General features: G+C 44.7%; 1 protein-coding gene across 1 annotated transcript in view; it reads left to right on the top strand.

Annotated features, from left to right (window-relative positions):
- Window positions 1–12,944, top strand: part of TEAD1 (TEA domain transcription factor 1) — an 82,759-nt gene that overhangs the window by 61,029 nt on the left and 8,786 nt on the right. The gene's annotated exons all lie outside the window — the stretch shown is intronic.

Genomic DNA, 12,944 nt, shown 5'->3' with positions numbered 1-12,944 from the left:
TTACTTAGTTAAGTAATGAAACATCTGCAAGCAATGAACCAAGCTCAGAGAATACGAAGGATTCCACAGTCTTACCGTTGAGAGGCAAATGTTTTTAATCCATTGTCTACTATTGAAATATTTAAACTATTATACAAACTGGTTTAATTTAATTTAATTTTTAATTTATTAATATTTCTATACCGCCCTTCTCCCGAAGGACTCAGGGCGGTGTACAGGGTGGTGTACAAGGGCGGTGTATCAGTTGTAAGGGTATTTGTTTTAATTTGATTGGGTTGCCAGTTATATCTTTTTATCAATAAGCTTTAATAGGATGTTTAATTTTATTCTGTTTCATTGTAATTCTGTTTTGTCTTTATTATTTTTAGATACAAGACAAAATAATAATTGGCAGTATCTGCCATTGAGCCACACCTAGTAAGTCCATTAGTAGTGGAAGTGAGAGATTGGGATATTTAAAAGAAAAGGATATATGCTTTGAACTGAGTGAAGCAGAACAGGACATAAACCTTGATCAGTTTTATATATCCACTAGTAACTGGCATAGATAGCTGACCCATTCATGTTTACAAAGGAACAAACTACACTGAACACGATAGATCTCGTTCCTGAGTAAATATACTCAGAATTATGCTATTACAGTGTTAAATTGCTGTGGTATTGCTTCAGAATAATGCAAACGTACGTGTCAGAGAATATATCAATAAGTAATATTGTAATATCAATAAGTATTTTAATGAAAACCTACTTTTCAAGAATCTGCATTGCAAAGAAGTATTCTAGAAAATAACACATGCTGCAATTAGCGGTTTTCTTTTGCTTTTTTTTCCTTTTAAAGATGCTTTGAAGTCCAAAGCATTTTTGAAATTCAAATGTAGAACAGAGATAAAGGAATCTGCACAATAAAAGGGCATTAAATCATGTCCAAAAATCTCTCCCATTTTATAGATGTAAATATATGCCATAATTAGTGGTAAAGTAACATGAGTTGGATGGTTAACTTTATTCCTTTTCTTATCATGTAAAATAGATGTGACCTGAAAAATATAATGCTGTTTCTTTGTCTCCCATTGTTAACAGTAATGAATTCAGTATATTTTGTGTTCAGAAAGAGCTCCGCCACATGGTCTCCTCCCACGTCCCTCATGTGTGTCTGCTGCCCTTTTTGGAGGCATGTCAATTCTTTGTCTCCATTCACAAAAAAGCCATTGTAATGTTTTCCCCTCCTAAAGATGTCATTTTTATTGCATAACTGAGTAAGGCTTGGCAAATCAACTGCCTTAGAGAGATGAGGTTAGTCATGCAGCCTGGTCATTTTGACCCAGTTTTGCAACCTCTTTGAGGTGAAAGGAAAGCTCTGCTGCTTGCCCTTTCCAGTCACCCGAGAGAAGATCATTCCTGCCCAGGGACCTTCAAGGACCTGAATACAAAATTCTTGATACAAGCGTGTTCATTCTTGTGAATGAATTAGAGAGCAGTTGGGAAGTGCAGTTGCTTGGCTTGGGCAGCAAAAGCTGAGCCGTGTGGCAATGCAAAGCCGGCAGCAAACAGAGCCAAACTTCCAGATGCTGCACTTGGGGGGGAAAATTTAGAGAAAAGAAAAGAAATTGGAATGAATCTCTCTCTGCCTTTGGTCCACTGTTCACTGGAAGGAGAGGAAGCATAATGTCCTCATGTGAATGACAACTCATTGCAGCTCAAGCTAATGGTAGGAATGCCATTTAGCAAATGGCCCTCTGTGTTCAGTTTTAACTACTGCATATTTTGTCTGTTACTTATGCTGCGCTTTCAGGAAATGCAGGATTTCCCCCATACACGCACACCTGTTCACAGCAAAAGAATTCCAGTCTCTTTGGGGGGAAAAAACTAAAGCATTAATTGTTTAAGTAGGCTGTTGTAAAACACACGCAGGCAAATGCCTTCTTTTCCCAGACTTTAGTCTTTTCTTCACTTAGAGTAGTCTTGTTTTGAGCCAGCTCTCTTTCAATGCCTGCTGTGGGCCTTCAGCAGGAGCTGTTTGCATGTATCATGTCAAGTGGTTGATAGGCTTGGTATGTAAAATTTCCAGCACTTCGTACTGACAAGCTGCATTATATTGATGGATGAATACATTATATGTATCAACAGGCACAGAGAACAAGTGTCTGGGAAATGGCCAGTTCTGTTTTTCAGGATGTTGCTGAAGTATTTGCATTAAAAGGAAACCTAACACTGAACCTCTTGTGTTGTGATTTTAGACTATAATTTGCTACTACTCTTGCCTTTAAAAGGTGCTGAAAGCAGGAAATAATCCAATTCTCTGTTTCCAGTTGGATTTAATCATACACTTCAAATCTTGGATTAGATTTAGATGTTAGATGTTTTTTCTTCCACCTTCACCTTTTTAATTTGAACAACATGCTTTTATAAATGTACTAGCCAACACAGAAGAAATAGAAAAAAGGTAGCATCCAAAACGTTCGTGAAGTACGCTGATGAAAATTTACTTTGTATATGGGGAGAAACAGGCTTCGTCTCAATCCTGACAAGACTGAGTGGCTGTTCATACCGGCATCTCGGGCTGACCAGCCTTCTCCATCATTAACAATAGGGGATGAGGTATTACCCCCCCCCCCCGTTGATAGGGCTCACAACTTGGGAGTCCTCCTGGATTCATGGCTCAGTTTGGAAGATCATATAGGAGCCGTGACCAGGGGGGCTTTTGCCCAGGTTTGCCTGGTGCGCCAGTTGCGTCCCTATCTGGACCGAGATGCTCTACGTACAGTCACTCATGCACTCGTGACCTCCCGGTTAGACTACTGCAATGCCCTCTACATGGGGCTGCCCTTGAGGACCACCCGAAGGCTTCAACTGGTGCAGAATTCAGCCGCACGGGTTTTGATGGGTGCTTCCCAATACTCCCATGTAACACCTCTTCTCCGTGAGCTGCATTGGTTTCCGGTTGCCCTCCGGGTGAGATTCAAGGTGCTGGTAATGACCTATAAAGCCCTAAATGGCTTGGGTCCGGACTATCTAAGGGAACACCTGCTGCCAGCATCATCTTCCCATCCTCCTGTGCGCCCCCAGAGGGAGGGTCTTCTCAGGGTACCGCCGGTTAATGAATGCCGGTGGGTTATTCCCAGAGGAAGGGTGTTCTCTGTGGGTGCGCCTGCCCTATGGAACCAACTACCCACAGAACTTAGGACTGCCCCCGACCTTCGCTCATTTCACCAGGACCTGAAAACTTGGCTCTTCGATCTGTTTGGTCTAGACTGTGGGGTTGTTAATTTAACTGGGTTTTAGATTTACTCTTGGGGCTTGAATTTAATTTAATTGTTTTAAATTGTTTTTAATTTTTTGTATTCATGGTTTTAACTGCCCTGTAAACCGCCCTGAGTCCTATGGGAATAGGGGAGTATACAAATCCAATAAAATAAAATAAAATAAATAAAATAAGCTTCAGTATTAGTATTCATGCAAACTCAGTACTAAATGGGCTAAATCAAGGAGCTGAGATGATTGAATGGGTCTCTACTGGTCCCAAAGAAACTCATCTCCTGGGTCATATAGAGAGCTTCAGCACCTTCAATTGTGCCTAGAAATCACCAATGTGGCTCCCATAGCAGTTGTATTACAGGGCAACAGTGAGACTGCCCAGTAGACATTTGGAGCATTGCACTTTGCGCTAACTGAAACCTAATCCTAATAATGTCATTAGATGTCCATTCCCGACATACTTTAAAAAAGTTAAAAAGTTAAAATCCGATGGTTTCCAAACAAGGAATTTTTTAAAAAAATTATAAATCCAAAAGTTTCTCAAATTATCCTTCTTTTATGCCTCAGTTATCTTCACAGTATTGTTATAAGTCAGTTTTAATTTCCCCAAAGCTTAAACTGCCGCTTCTAGTTCAGGAGGGAGGGGTAAAGAAAAAAGCCCCCTCCCCCCGAAAGCTTGGGGATTTCTTGCTTTTGAATGCTTTTTCTCAGAACCGGTATTTTCGCTTGTAGAGAGATAAGGAAAGTAGTCTAAACCCAGATCAGCTGTTTTGCTTTCCGTTTTTTAGAATTCATTGTCTCTGATGATCAGCTGCTTCTGACTGACTGCATGGGTGCAGTCAGCCTTTCTTCCTGCCAGTCCTGAGGACTGCTTTGGATCAAGCAAGTCAGCTACTGCTGGCCCACGATCTGCAAAGTTTCACCTTTTGGCCAGTTGCCTCTACGCAGCGACTTTCGGTCCTATTGGACTCCCCATGGGCTTGGGGAACGGAGCTTCATTCTGAAGCATCCATGTTGCAAGTGACGACACCGGAAACTCCCCTAAGCCTAATCCTAATAATGAAAGGCCTAACCCCAACTCTCCCCTCACAACAATTAACTGGAATCTTAAAATGATGCCTGCAACACCCTTAATTCTTAGCTAGTTCAGAGAATACTGTGATCAACAGTATTCCAGCAAAACAAGAGTAATCATCTCCCATCATCCATACCTTACCGCCAATGATCCCTGAGGGTGAACACTGCAGTTTTAGTCTTATGCCTAGGTCTGAATCCTGACTATCTTCGATCTAGAAAATGTTTTCCCTATCATTCTCTGAAGCTGTTTTCCATCACCACTTCTTCCACTGTTTTTTTCCAAAGAGAAAGCATATATGGGATAACAGTTGTCTAATACACTATACTTAAACTCAAGAGATGCCTCTTGAAGAGTGGACCTCCTGCTAGTATTTCCAGAATCCCACACATGATTTGGTTTTATGATCTTTACCTCAACATGAGGCCTCTAAGACAGCGGTCCCCAACCTTTACAGCTTGGCAGCTCGGCTGGGGGGGGGGAGACAGGGGAACTGGCCTACACAAGCAGCGGGCTGGCGCCACTCATGCAAGTAAAGCTGCATGTGCACTCTCTGGCCAGCCGCTCACACGGCCCAATTCCGAATAGGCCACAGCCCGGTAGTGGGCCTCAGCCCAGAGGTGGGGACCCCTGCTCTAAATTACGCATGTTGGAATGATGAAAACTGAAGTGGCTGGAACAGACCACTCAAGACAGCTGGTAACTTCAACTGATTTATTAAGACAGAGCAGAAAGGTACAGGAGCACTTGGCTATTTATAGTCTGGCGCCGGTCGTACGGTCCAATCATGAGCCGCCCTTCTTCCCGCTTTACTTCTCTTCCAATCAGCTCTGCGGCTCGTTTGACAGTTCTGCTCCTCGTGCGGCGGCTTGTGTTGTTTTGACAGCCGCGAGCTGTCAACTCGTGCGCATGCGCCAGTCCGGAGTTTTGACAGCTGTCAAAACTCCCTCGTGTTCCGCTGTCAACGATTTACCTCATGTTCCGCTGATAATGTTAAACCTTTATGAATCAATAATGTTAACACATAAACTGCAATAACTGAACTATACACATATAATACACCCCTTACCCCTCCCCTGGATGGTTTCCGCCCCCGTGTGTTTGTTTGTCGCTCCCTGCCCATTCATAGTCTTGCAAGTAAGTTGGTGGTTTCCTCGATCGGCTGGACCGTCGTGGGGGAGCCTCGTCTTCGAGAACTCCTTCCTCCTGCGGTTGTGGCTGTGCTTCTTCGGATGGCGGAACGCTAGGTATAAAGGGGGTTAAAAGGGGTTGTTGTGATGGTGGGGGTGTGTTTTGTGGTTTGCGGATTCTTATTTGATCTAGGTGTCGTCGTAGTTGGCCGTGTGTGTCAGAGTGGATTAAATATGAGACAGGTCCGGTTTGCTTTATTATGACGCCTTGGATCCATTTTTGGTTGTTGGTGTAATTCCTAGCCCAGATAGCTTGGCCTGGCAGAAAGGTTCGTGGCGCGGATGTAGGAGGTTGTGGGTCATTAGGAGTTCTATCTGGGTGCAGTCTGTCTAATCTTGTTATTAGCCTCCTGCCCCATCGAAGTTCAGCTGGTGATTTGCCAGTGGTGGTGCCGGGTGTCGTGTGTTGGGCTAGGAGGAATTGGCTAAGGCGTCGGTGCCAGTTTCCTTTTATGAATTTATTAAGTGCTTCTTTTGTTGACCTCACCATTATTTCTGCCATGCCATTTGTCGACGGGTGGAAGGGTGCTGACGTCACCAGTCTAATACAGTTCCTCGAAGCGAACATCTGAAATTCACGAGAGGTGAATTGTGGGCCGTTATCCGAAACTATGACGTCTGGGAGGCCATGTGTTGCAAAAACTTTTCTAAGTGCTTGTATAGTGGAGTATGTTGTTATTTTGTTTAGGGGTATCACCTCGAGCCATTTAGAAAAGCTATCCACAATTATTAAGAAATTCTGCCCTCGTATTGGTCCCGCAAAATCTAGGTGGATACGGGACCATGGGTTTTTTGTTGTTTCCCACTTATGGATTGGAGCCTGGGGTGGTTCGCTTCTTGTTAGTTGGCAAGTATAACATCCCCCTACATGTTGTTCTATGTCTTTATCAATTCCTGGCCACCATACATAGCTTCTTGCAAGTAACTTCATTTTTACCATTCCAGGGTGCCCTTCGTGTAATGTTTTTAATGTTTGTTGTATATTTGTGTGTGGTATCACTACTCTATTTCCCCATAGAAGACAGCCTAAATGAGAGGTTAGTTCTGCTTGTCTGGTGAAAAAAGGGCGAAATGTTTCTGCTGGGCTTTTGTGTGGCCATCCAGTTGTGACCCATTGCAGAACCCTGCTGAGAGTTGAATCCTTCGCGGTGTTATCAGCAATGATTTTTGCTGTGAGGGGGAATTCTGGTAATTCCTCGATGGCCATAATGTTGCTTGCAGGGGCTGGGTCTGGGTCGTGGCAACGTATAGGGAGTCTGCTTAGGCAATCTGCATGCCCTAGTTCCCTGCGTGGTTTGTATACTAGTTTGTAGGAGTAAGCTGATAGGAAGGTTGACCAGCGTAGGATTCTAGGGGACAATATTTGCGGGGTCGTTTTGTCCCAGGTAAATATGCCTAATAGGGGTTTGTGGTCCGTGAAGATAGTGAACTGTCTGCCATACAGATAGTCGTGAAATTTTTTAACTCCAGCAACGATGGCCAGGGCCTCTCTGTCAATTTGAGCGTAGTTCCTTTCTGTTTTAGTCAGAGTCCGAGAGTAAAATGCAATGGGTCTTTGGGTGTCGTCCTGGTCCAGGTGGCTCAAGACTGCCCCAATCCCGTATGGAGATGCATCGCAAGCGATGCAGACGGGGGTGTCCTCTTGGAATAGTGTGATAGTGGAACTTTTACAAATGATGTTCTTGAGTGACTGAAAACTGTTTTCATGCACTCTTGTCCAGGTCCAGGGTTTGCCCTTGTCTAATAGCCTATGAAGTGGCTCTGCAATAGTAGCCTTGTGGGGGAGGAAGGCGTGGTAAAAATTTAATAATCCCAAAAACGCCTGAAGTTCCTGTTTGTTTTTGGGGCTGGGGGCTGCTTGGATGGCTTTTAGTTTGTCGTTTGTCGGGTGAATGCCCTGGGCGTCAATCTTATACCCGAGGAATTCCGTAGAGGGAACTCCTATAGAGCACTTCTCTCTTTTTAGTTTAAATCCGGCCGTTCGGAATCGCTCTAGCACAGCTGACAGTCTGTCAGCTAGGATGGCTTCTGTTTCTCCGGCGATAAGTACATCGTCGAAGTAAGGGGAGACCCCGGGGATTCCCTTTAATGTTTTTTCCATAATACTTTGGAAAATGCCTGGGGCGGTCGAAATGCCAAATTGTAGTCTTGTCACTTTAAATGCTCCGCGGTGAGTGACGATTGTCTGGGCTGCCGCGGTGTCATCTGTCACCGGCAACTGCAAATACGCCTGCGTGAGATCTAATTTCGCAAAAATGGCGCCTGAGCGAATAGAAGCCAGGACGTCCCTAACTGCTGGAATGGGGTAAGAGTGGGCATTAAGTGCTAAGTTGAGTGTCCCCTTATAATCTGCGCATATTCTAATTTGGCCATTTGGTTTCAGTGGCGTTACTATGGGGGTTTCCCAACTGCCCCCGTCAGTAGGTTCTAAAACTCCAAGTTTGACAAGGCGTTCCAGTTCGTCCTCAATTTTTTGTTTGAGGGCGAAGGGGACCCGCCTGGCCCTGATTTTAATAGGCTGTATGGCGGGGTTTAAGTTAAGGGCGATGGGAGGTCCTGTGTATTTGCCTAAGGAACCATCAAAGACGTCTGCAAACTTCCTGCAGACAGTCTCAAGGGTTGATGTCTGAATGGCGTTGACGCCTGTGAGGGCAATTCCTAAAGGGCTAAACCAGTTTAACCCTATCAGATTAGTGCGATCCCCCTGGGTGACTAATACTTCTAGTGGTCCCTTGAACTTTTTGTATTCTACCCAGAGCTTAGCCCTCCCCTTGAGTTGAATTGGTGTCTTCTGGTAGTCAGCTAATTGAACTTGAGGGCTTTTTAACGGTATTGTTTTTTTACTGCGCTCACAAATTTCTCTAAACGTTCTAGACGAAATTAAGGTTACAGCAGAACCTGAATCCACCTCCATATCGCAATAGACTCCCTGTAATTTAGTTTTAATTTTTACCTTAGGGCTTAAGCTGTGTACTCCCTCCACTGTCTTCACTAACCCCACTGAGGGCTTTCCCTTACTGGCTCGGTGGGTGATCGTACCTGGGGAAGCAGCCTCTACTTCATGCAGGTTGTCGCGGGGATGGCCTCGGCAGACGGGTTTAATGTGGCCGGTCTTGCCACAATTATGACATTTAGCGCTCCGGAAACGGCAATTTGCCCGGGCATGGTTTCCGCCGCAGCTGGCACAGGCGTTTCGTTGTTCCCTTTGGGCTGAGGTGAAGTTTCTTGGACTGGGACGGTCGTTGTTGTCGCTCCGTCTACCTTGCCTTCTCTCCATTCGGCGTTGTAATGCATCGGTGTCTGTTAGATCGATGGACTCTTCGTCGCTGAGACACGCTTCGTCCTGATGGACGCTGCTTTGGGGTTCCATTGCCGTTCGGTTGGAGGGCTTCTTGTGGTTATCTTCATACGCCAAAATCTCACGGGAGACCTGGGCGAGGGTCATCTCCGGCTTTGACGTGATTTTCTTCTTGAGACGTTCGTCCCTCAGCCCGATGACCACCTGGTCCCGAATCCGGTCCTCTAAGTCGGGGAAGTTGCAGCTTCGCGCAGCGTGCCGGACTCCCGCGATGAAATCATTTGCTGGTTCATCCGGCCGCTGCCTTCGTTGGGCGAACTGTACCCGCCAGTACAGTTCTGAACGGGCCGGCATGTAGTGCTTGCTGAGCCGGTCAACGAGTTCTGAGTATGGAACTTCAGTGATCGGCACCGGGCTGAATAGTCCGACAGCAGCATCGTAGACGGGCGGACCGCTGATGTACAGTAGTGCGGCTGCCTTGGCTCTGTCATCTGTTATTTTGCTGACGAGGAGGAATCCCTCTACCTGCCCCAGATGCGACTCCCATCGCTCGGGGTGGTGAGTGTCAAACTCCCTCACTCGTCCGAAATTTGCCATGCTGTCAGGGCTCGGTGGTCCGCTTCGCTGGGGAGTTAAAACTCCCAGTGACTCGCTCTATTGGCCGAGGATTCCCCTGGCCGTGACTTCAGCTCTGGAAGCGGATCCCACCTTCGTCGCCAGTGAAGTGGCTGGAACAGACCACTCAAGACAGCTGGTAACTTCAACTGATTTATTAAGACAGAGCAGAAAGGTACAGGAGCACTTGGCTATTTATAGTCTGGCGCCGGTCGTACGGTCCAATCATGAGCCGCCCTTCTTCCCGCTTTACTTCTCTTCCAATCAGCTCTGCGGCTCGTTTGACAGTTCTGCTCCTCGTGCGGCGGCTTGTGTTGTTTTGACAGCCGCGAGCTGTCAACTCGTGCGCATGCGCCAGTCCGGAGTTTTGACAGCTGTCAAAACTCCCTCGTGTTCCGCTGTCAACGATTTACCTCATGTTCCGCTGATAATGTTAAACCTTTATGAATCAATAATGTTAACACATAAACTGCAATAACTGAACTATACACATATAATACAAAAACAGGATGATAATTTACCTCAAGAGCATTGCTACTTAAGACAGTTACTAAGGCCAATAATATTCTGACAATAAAAGCAGATCTGCCATTGTGACCAAAATGACTACTCCAGATAGAAAGATGATTCATACACCACAGAATAATTACATTTAATACAATGTTTTTAAAAAATTAGTAAGATGAGTTTGCCTGACAAAATAGCTGTCCTTATGTTCAGATATATCATTTAGTCAACTGTGACAGCAGATTGATGACAGATTGATTTCACTATTTCTTAGGAAGAGTCCCTAGCAAATTATTTGAGACTCTACCATATTAAAATTATACTTGTGGTAGAACTAGAAAAAAAAATGGTGGGGTCATGTGGCAGTAGGAAACAAAGATTATATTACATTACTTTTTCATACTTATTTTAATCTAATGTTCTTAATAAAAATTTGGTCCATCTGTAAAGCCTTTTCATCTGCTTTACAAGTCACATGTTGTTGCAGTCTAAACTAGGAATAGTTATTCAGATCTGAGTGTCTGGTCTTTGAATAACCAGTCCCATGAAGATTTGCAAAAAGATGCATTGCTGAGGAAATCTCAGTAATGGTACTTCTATTCCAGTTAGATGCAAATTCTTTCTCTTTGGACTTAACTAGTGACAGGAATACATGCAAAGCCACCCAAATCTTCAAACACCAATCTATTGGCCCCTGTACTCATGATTATTAAATTAATGTGGGAGCACAAACATTAATGAAGGCAGCATGATGGGTCAGTGATTAAAACACTGGGCTTGTTGGCTGGGAAGTCATCAGCCCAGGTTCAAGACTCAAGCACCACATTATGGAGTGATATCCCATTCTCACCCCAACTACTGCCAACCTAGCAGTTTGAAAGCATGTAAATGCTATTACATGAATAGGTACTACTTTGAGAGGGTAACAGCTCTCCATGATGTCATGCTGGCCACATGATCACAGATGTGTCTTTGGACAGTGCTGGCTCAATGGCCTAGAAATGAGGATGAACACCACCTCCTAAAATCAGCTATAGCTAGTGGAGTAAAATCTTCGGGGACCCCTTCTTTTATAAACATAACTACAAATTTCATACAAATAGGTTCAGGCTGATCTTATACTTTTTCCTTTACTTCACTTATGCCTGTTGATACAGTTAGGAAAAGGGAGGTAATGCTGTACCTTGGGCATCATTGCAATAGAAATATTTTTTCTTGAACTTGTGCTGATTTTATAATAAAGGTGTGTTACTGGGAGTGGTTCAACACAAAGCAGTCATTGTTTTTATTCTTCATAATTCCTCTGGGCCTCACATTCTTAAGAAGTCAAGATAAAAATGGCCAGAGGGCTGTTTTATTTTAATGTGCTCCTATTGCTTCTTTTCCTACGAAAGGAGGATATACACCAGTGGTGGGATTCAGCCAGTTCGCATCACTTCGGCACAACCGGTAGCAAATCTTTTGTTGCCCAGGCCCAGAATGGACTTCCGGAAGTGGCATCCACACAAAGAACCGTTTGTTCACATATTTGAATCCCACCACTGATATACACCAATAGCCAGTTAAAAGAGAAAGTCAGTAGAAATGGGACAGTTAGTGGGGTGAGGGTGGAGATTAGAAATAACTTATTTAAGGGAGAAGGAAAGTCCTCAGTTAACAATACTAAGTGGAAACTACATTGCCAGTCAACGCAGTTTTAAAGTGTGATGTCACATGAACACACTGACTTACAGCAAGAGTTCCTGCAGGTCTGGTTACAATCGTTAAGCAAATCCTCTGGGGTTGTTAAGTGAGAAGTCATGTGGTCACCCTTTGTGACCTCCTGCTGGCTTCCCCATTGACTTTGCTAGTTGGAAGCTGGCGATAAAGTCACAAATGGTGATCATGTGAGTGCAGGATGCTGCAACCATCATAATTACAAGTTGGTTGCCAAGTGACCAAATCACAATCATGTAACTGCCGGGGTGCTGCAACTGCCACAACTTTAAAGATCAGTTCAGTGTCCTAGCACCAGTCACTGAGAGGGGAGTTGCAGAATATACCTGGGAGTCTTGCATGTTAACAAAATTCAGGAGAAAGTTGGAAAGGAAAATATTTGAGTGCTGAGCCTAAAAGAGAACTATACGTTTCTGGAATGAATACATCACTTTTGTTTGAGAAATTTAAGGTGAAAAAGAAGAATCGAGGTGAGGGATAATCCTGAACTATAATAAGTACTCAAGATAAATTTCTAATTCCATGCAGTCAGTTTCTTTGTTTTTTAACCTCTGAAGTTTACTGTTCTCTGGGATGAGCTCCACCCATCACAAATGCTACCAATCATCTACGGAGCATCTTCCATTTTATGATTAAATCTCAGTTACTTTCTCCAAACAGTGCTGTCTGCAAAAAGTTTGGATAGTTATATTATAAAAACATTCCATCTTTGCTGTGTTTTATAAGTGTGGTGTTGGACGGGAGGATTTGAATAGGAGATGTTTCCTGCAAATGTTCACATACTTTCTCCAAGTATATGCTAGTGCAGGGGTGTCAAACTCAATTTCATTGAGGGCAGTTCATTGCATTGCAGTTCCCCTCAGGGGGCTGGGTGGGTATGGCCAGGGTGGGCGTGGCCTACTGGGTGGGCATGGCTAGAGTGCGTATGGCCTACTGGGTGGGCATGGCCAGCTCTACATCATTCGCATCAAGGGTGCCTATGGGGGCCTGGGCAGGAGTGGGACAGATCTGAGGGTCTCTGGCCGAAGGAGGGTCTCTGGGCCAGGGCCAAGGCAGCAGGGACCGTTCCCTCACTGTTTCCAGGATGGCTTCGGGGGCCACATGAAACCACTTTGCGGGCCGGATTCGGCCCCCGGGCCTTGTGTTTGACATGTCTGTGCTAGTGTGTCCTTATTCTTGTTTTGTGTAAGTATTTGCACTCTGCAACAGGTTGTCCAGTGTCCTCTTCCCTGTGAGCTGCTGAGAAGTTTTCGAACGGTTTGGTTTCAATTTTCAGTGGCTGTGTTGA

The sequence above is a fragment of the Vipera ursinii genome (genome assembly GCF_947247035.1).
Source record: "Vipera ursinii genome assembly, chromosome: 1".
Lineage (NCBI taxonomy): Eukaryota > Metazoa > Chordata > Lepidosauria > Squamata > Viperidae > Vipera > Vipera ursinii.
This window is presented reverse-complemented; position numbering and strand designations above follow the sequence as displayed.